We start from the raw sequence: 6,798 nt of genomic DNA, 5'->3' as shown, positions 1-6,798 counted from the left end.
CAGTCGTTACAGAAAACAAGGGACCTGAAGTCACTTTCCCCTGCGGCAAGAGAGAGTGAAGGTGACAAAATGTCTACTTAGGGAAAGTCTGAGAGACATGCGTGGGATCCTCTAATTATACTCATTTGCCCCCGCCCCCCTTCCCTCACTCATGTTGATTCAATAGGGCATTTAACACAACAATTGAGCTTCTCTGCATTTCAATATGGATGCTGTTCAAAGACAGTGTACTTGAAAGAAAATAACCAGAGGTTGTATTCTGTGTTTGGATGAAAGAGTATGAACTAGATTTGTTTAAACGAAAGACATGACAACCACGAATAGCTGGAGACCTTCCATTTTAGTCACCAACAGGTCCATATTAGTGTTTTTTGGATGAATGGATACATTATCTGCACATTGAAGATTGAAGCTGACTGAACTTTAAGTGTATTGAGTTAGTCAATCTGTTTATGTCCGCGTCTATTCTTGCCAAGCAGCCATTATTACCATCGTTTCCTCACTCCTGACAAGTGTGATAACAGGTCACTCTCTCTGTACCCCCCAGTCTGGCTCCATCCACCCTGCAGCCATTTTCTCTCTCTCTCTCTGCCACCCACTGCTTCCAGCATCCTCAGATGAGCCTCGGCCGACGAGACAACTCCAGCTCTTCAGAGACGTTCCCTCCTCACAATCCTCTTGCTGTAGGAGAGAAGGTCATTCCTATTAATAGGTCCAAACAACTCCTCAGCCAGGCTGGTCATCAGCTGTAGCCTGTTGCTCTGTGTGTAGGCTGCTAGGTGACGGTGTCTGAATGTGGTGTGGGTGGGAGTTTATCTTGAGTCCCATTGAGAAGGCTCCTCACTGCCTGATTGCCTGATACATTTTATTCAAACACTATGGACTCCCCCAATTACAATGATAACAAATCAAATAGTTGGCCCACTGTGATGATTTGGACATGTAAAACACTTTTGTTCATCCAAATAAGATATCATATGAACCTGTGTTAGATCATCAAATGTATAATAAATAGCTAGTATAGTATATGAATGATAGCTGCGATACACAACACTAGCATTTTACAATATAAATCAACATATTGCTTAAGACATAAGGTCAGTGGTTAACCAGCTTGTCACTTTCCCACAATGGTATTCCACCATTTTATGTTTTCAATATCCGCTCACAGAGTTGATTGATATTCAAAATATTTTCTGTCTCAGAGGACATTGTACTCAGATCAAATCCTCAATGGTAAGAGGATTGAAGTATGGCTTTTTTTAAGTCCAGGGGGGCTACACAGAAAATAAATGAATACCTCAGTTTGTTAAGGAATTTCATCCTGACAAGTTGCAGAGAAACGGGACATTAATCATAATGGAACATTCTACTGAGGTCTTTTCAGATGCATCTGCTGGCATGAAATGACCATGAGCTCATCCAGGCTTCCCAGTGTAAATCACACTGTCACACTTATGGGTTCATAGGGCAGGAGCATCAAAACTGATGCTCGGCTTGGTTATAGATTCAGAGGTCCCCCCCCCAACTCGTAACAACCACTGGATACCGTTTGGTGGATTAGAGGGCAGATTATGGCCCAGACCAGGGGACTTTTGAGGGGGTCGTCGGGGATGCAGATGGTTGGTTGGGTTTATCCTGCAATATAGGGCACTGGGACGCGAACAGACAGAATCTGGGAAAGATGGGGGCTGGTTTGGGGAGGGTTTGTGAGGGGTGGGGGGGTGACATTGGAGGGGGGGGGGGGGGTCCTTATAAAGGATTTGGAGGGCCAGGGTGCTGCTGATACATGCAGATTATAGGCTGAGACCTCAGACCTCTCATTTCCCCAAGCTTGTCATTGGCCTGGGCAGAAGGCAATGCAGGGAATAAGGAGCACGTCATGTCTAACCCCTTGACCCCCCTAAGTAAATCCGTTAGTGAGTTTGGAGATGGATGTTGCAAAGATTCTCAGATTTGAAATCGGATTGATGGCTGAGATCAGCCACGGGTCTTTCATTCGCGCTAATCTTGAAGCAAGCATGAGACAGACATAGAACAGAAGATGATCCAAGGCCCAACAACGCTTTAATTTTGTTATGCAACAGCTGGAAAGCATATATAGGTCATGGGGTAAATGCCTCCCGCTAGACATTGATACTCAGAAAGCATGTTGTTTCCAAATTTGCATTTTTTTTTTTAGATAAACAACACAAATCCCCTCAGTCTTTTAAAAGCTGTCTGTGTCATAACTCAGGCCAAAATTCCATCAGTGTTTAAGTTATATTGCAACACTAACAGAGCTGGGGTAATAGACACTGTTGTGGAATTTCATTCCCAGCCAAGCATGGTGGACCTGATCCTGATCATTGGCCCACGGTAACCCCACTGTCATTGTGTTCATACCAGCTCTATTAGAGGGGCAGATGACCTTGGGTGAGCACAGAGTCAGACCACTATAAGTCATATTTATGAACCCTTTCAGTTCGTCTGACTCCACAGATAAAGGGACAATTGATGAAGCTTGCTAATAGTCCAGTATCAGCAAAAAACAAACCACAGCAGATACTTAAATGGAATTAGAATGATGCTATTTTGGGATAAATGATATATGAATAATAAATGGCAGAGTAAAGCATTTATAAGTGGCCCTTATGAGATGAAGGACTATGATGACATGTTTACATAAATGCAGTTCAGACCCAGTGGACTGCTTTAATGTGCAACATCAAATGTTTTATTGTGCAGTTTCACATTTAGGTCTTCACATAAGTTATAATTTAGTTTCATTATTTTAAAGCCTTGAACAACCTGTTTAATAAAGACTGGTTGCAGTGGTCTGTGCTTTAACGTTGGTTAATAAAACAGTCTATATATATCTTCATGGCAGTATTATAACTCAATAAGCTGGTTGAGGTCATAGCCCCGTCTGAACAAAAATAGTCAACAGTTAATGCTGCAGATACAGGCCCCATGGGTCTCATCGACCCCAAATTGACCTTGTTATGACGTAAGTGGACGGGGCACCAGAAATAGCATGCAGTGATTAAGTTGTCACGGTGATATTGATGTGTCTCCGTCACGAGTCATCTCAAAAAGACGTGAGTGAGAAGAGGAAGTGTCACCCAAAGGCACCTGATGATGGCCCAACGCTGTGTAAATGCCCTTTTATGGTGAAGGAGTACGCTCAGAGACGTGTAATAGCAGTGTAACAAGTTGTGTCAATGTTAGATGAAGTTTGCAGTCGAATCTTCCAGAACAGTCCTCACAACTGTGCATGGCATCTCCCTGTACTTGGCAAAGAAATACTGCCCAGATATTGATGAGGGGAAATGGCAGAGGAGAAGTGTATCTGACAGCTGAAAGAGATTTCTTTCTGTGTTTGTTATTGGTTTATGGTGTTTTTGGCCATGTAAATATAATTATTTAAAATTCTGAGTCTGTCTCTGAATGATGTTACAGGGAAATACTATTGCATTCCAGCTTTCTAACCAACAGAATCAGACTCTCTGTGGAGTTGTAGGCAGAATAAAACTGGCCTTGCAGTCAAACCCTCACCTCAGAGTTGTGCAGCCCCAGACAGCTACCCCAGAGAGCTCCACATCCCTCAGTCCCCTGCGGTGTGGGCTGACTCGTCAGAAAAGTAGAAGCTGCGGCCAAACAAAGCCCCCCTCACCCTGATGGGCAGTGCACCACTTCCATGTCTGCAAGAAAAACTTCCCCTTCTGTCTGAAAAAAAAGAAAGAAAGCTTTCTGTTGTAAAAATGTCCGCAGCTATGCGGTCAGTAACAGTACAGGCTGTTGCTAGAGTTACATTTTTTCACAAATCTTTAAAGGAGATTTGCAACAGTTATACATGGCAGCTCAGACAAGATTGTGTTACTCTGTTGAGCTGAATTTCTGGCATCTAGTGAAGTCTTCTAATCTGTGGCACCGCAAAGCACAACATGCTAAAACTAAGACTGCAATTATCATCCTCTCTGCTGTCCCTGAAGTATAATCATGACCCTGAAAATAAACGGCTGTGTGAAGTTCGGGCGCTTGAGTGAAAGAATGTGGAAAATGTGTTGAGAAATGCTGAGACAGTTCTCTCATTCCTTTTCAAGTGTTTTTGCTGAGGTTTCTCACACAGGGGGGAAGAAAATGTTGATCTAGAGAAAGTCTATGGATTTGGAGTGTTTTACCATGGCTGAAGTGAAAAGAGAGCTTGTACAGAGATCTTCACCATCTCAGGTGATGATATCTCTGTGTAATGTTTTACTTTTATTAGTATTTTATATTCATTGTGTTGCTACTGTGAACACACATGACGCCTGTGGCAAAAGTGCCAGTGTTCAACAGAAATGCAAACGTAAAATAAAATACCCATGCAAGCATGTAAAATAAGCACATAAAATTATATAAAATATCATAACATGTTATATTTCATATGTAAATACTATCACACACAAAAATACAGATATGGCTGCAGAACATCAATCTCAGAAATCCCATATGCCTCTCTCTCCTTCTCTCTCCCCTTCTCTCTCTCGTTCCCTATCTTCCTATAGCCCTCTCCCTCTCCCCCTCTCTCTCTCCCCCTCTCTCTCTCTGTTTCTGTGTTTGTGTGTGTGTACTTCTATCTTTGCCCTACTGTCACTGGTTGGGACACGGTCACCCTACACTAGTCAATGAAACATTTAGTGTAATCCCATCCCTACCAATGTTGGGTCTACTGGTCAGCCTTGGGCCAGTCAGGGTGGGGGGTCAGATTATTGAGGAGGTATTACAGTCCTATTGCATAAGGAGAGAGGGGAATGCACTGTTCCATATGCTTTGCTCTACTGGATTAAGCAATGCTGCTCTATGTTTGTTTTCCCAATAAGGATTATATTCATATACTGGTCAAAGATAAGGCTATTTTATCACACATATTATAACCATTTTCCCAACATGGCTGAAGCCTGGATGTGTAAAATGTGAATAATATATCGAGACCAAGAACTGTGCCCGTCATAGACAGAGGGAGTACACACTTTGAATGTTTCTTTTAATAGAGGCATTTGAATAAAACATTTGCCTGTCTTCTCTTCCAGCTTTTTTGTGTCTGCCAGGTTGTTTGAGAGAGAGAGAGAGAGAGAGAGAGAGAGAGAGAGAGAGAGAGGGATGGGAGCTATTGAAAAAACTGGTACTCCACAGTGATTTTGTCAGTGGGCATTACTGACCCACTGAACATCATGGGCCCTGTATTTTTAATCTCTCAGACGATGGGAAAATGCTCCAAATTGCACTAAAGGTCCTCATCTGGATTATATAAGAGGCAGCTGTGGATTATGGTGGGAATAATGTACAGCAAGTGCTCTGATTACACTCCCTGATGCCCTCTCACACACATACAGTAATTCAGCGCATCAGGTTAAGCTAGATATCAGGCCAGTGAGAAGACATGGACAACAGGCACGGTTCCAAAAAGGCCCTCCTGTTCCGACAACGGAACATGGGAGAACATAACAAGGTCAGGATTCCTCTAGGGTAGAGAACAGGTTACGGTGATTAAGATGCCTAGAAATTAGTGAGTAATATGCATGCTGTGATTCTGACTTGGCTCTGAAAAGCCATCGTTTTGTGTATAGGCTTACCATAAACAAAGCACCCTTGTGCGTGGTTTTGTGATGTAACAGTTTTTGTTTAAGGGAAAAACATGCCTGAAGCACTGAGGCTGAATCACATTATGGGTGTGAGTCAGCACCTTCTGTCATTCACAAGGTTCTGACAACAGATAACATTGCTGTCTTTGTGATGAGGATAAAGCCTTTAGATATGTGTCTGTAAAAGCTTCATAATCTCTTATAAAATCACCAAATACATGAAAAAAGTTGAGATGAGTCCTCATATGGATTATTATTGTCTTTTTTCTAATGCAAGCCACTTTTAAACTTCACAAAGATAATGAAAGCTATTTTTTATCCACCAACTGTGTATTACTGAAAGCTGATAACCAAATATGGGTGGTAATTGTATAACGTCACTGTGAGTCTGTTTCTGCTCACATAATCTTCAAAGTTTATTTCCTTATTTCCTCCTCCCCTTTTTGAAATTGTTTAGGGGTGTTTTGCAATACACACACACACACACACAGACACAGACACAGACACAGACACACACACACACACACACACACACACACACACACACACACACACACACACACACACACACACACACACACACACACACAATACAATACAACAAGTGATTAGAAGAGTGCTGACAGCTTAATTGCAGTCACTCCTCAAAAAAGGAGAGAGGAGATGAGAAAAAAACAAGGGATCATGAATATGCAAGATGGAACAGCTTTCTGTTCAGGTGTTAATCCAGCTGTCAGGGTTTTAGACTAACTGTTCACTTGAGGACAAAGGCTGATTGAATGACGACCCTTTCTGTAAACCACTTAGGTCCGTCCGCCGTTCTTTCTTTTAATTTGGGATACCAGATTGAACCTGATACCAGTTGTTGTGCAACCACTTAATTCAATTTGTCCACAGAAGTAAACAACGGGGAGACAAATATAGCCCTTCACTTCTGTTTCGTACCTAAAGAGATCTAAACTCTCAATTATGCTCTTTAGCACTTGGAAACTGAGAGTTGCATTTCCCCTTTGGGCTTACGTCACGCCCCACCTGCCACATGTGTGTAGTGACTGACTGTGTGCAGGCAGTGAGAGTATTTCTTCAGGTCCAACTCAGTAATGCTAGCCCTGTCACCCAACACTAGGCGCCCCATCAATTATGGAGCAGGCCCATCGTGGGAGATGGTCAGTGTCCACACACGGCCCAGAAT

Source organism: Sprattus sprattus, assembly GCF_963457725.1.
Source record: "Sprattus sprattus genome assembly, chromosome: 19".
Classification (NCBI taxonomy): Eukaryota; Metazoa; Chordata; class Actinopteri; order Clupeiformes; family Clupeidae; genus Sprattus; species Sprattus sprattus.
The sequence above is the reverse complement of the archived record's forward strand: the minus strand, read 5'-3'. Positions refer to the sequence as shown.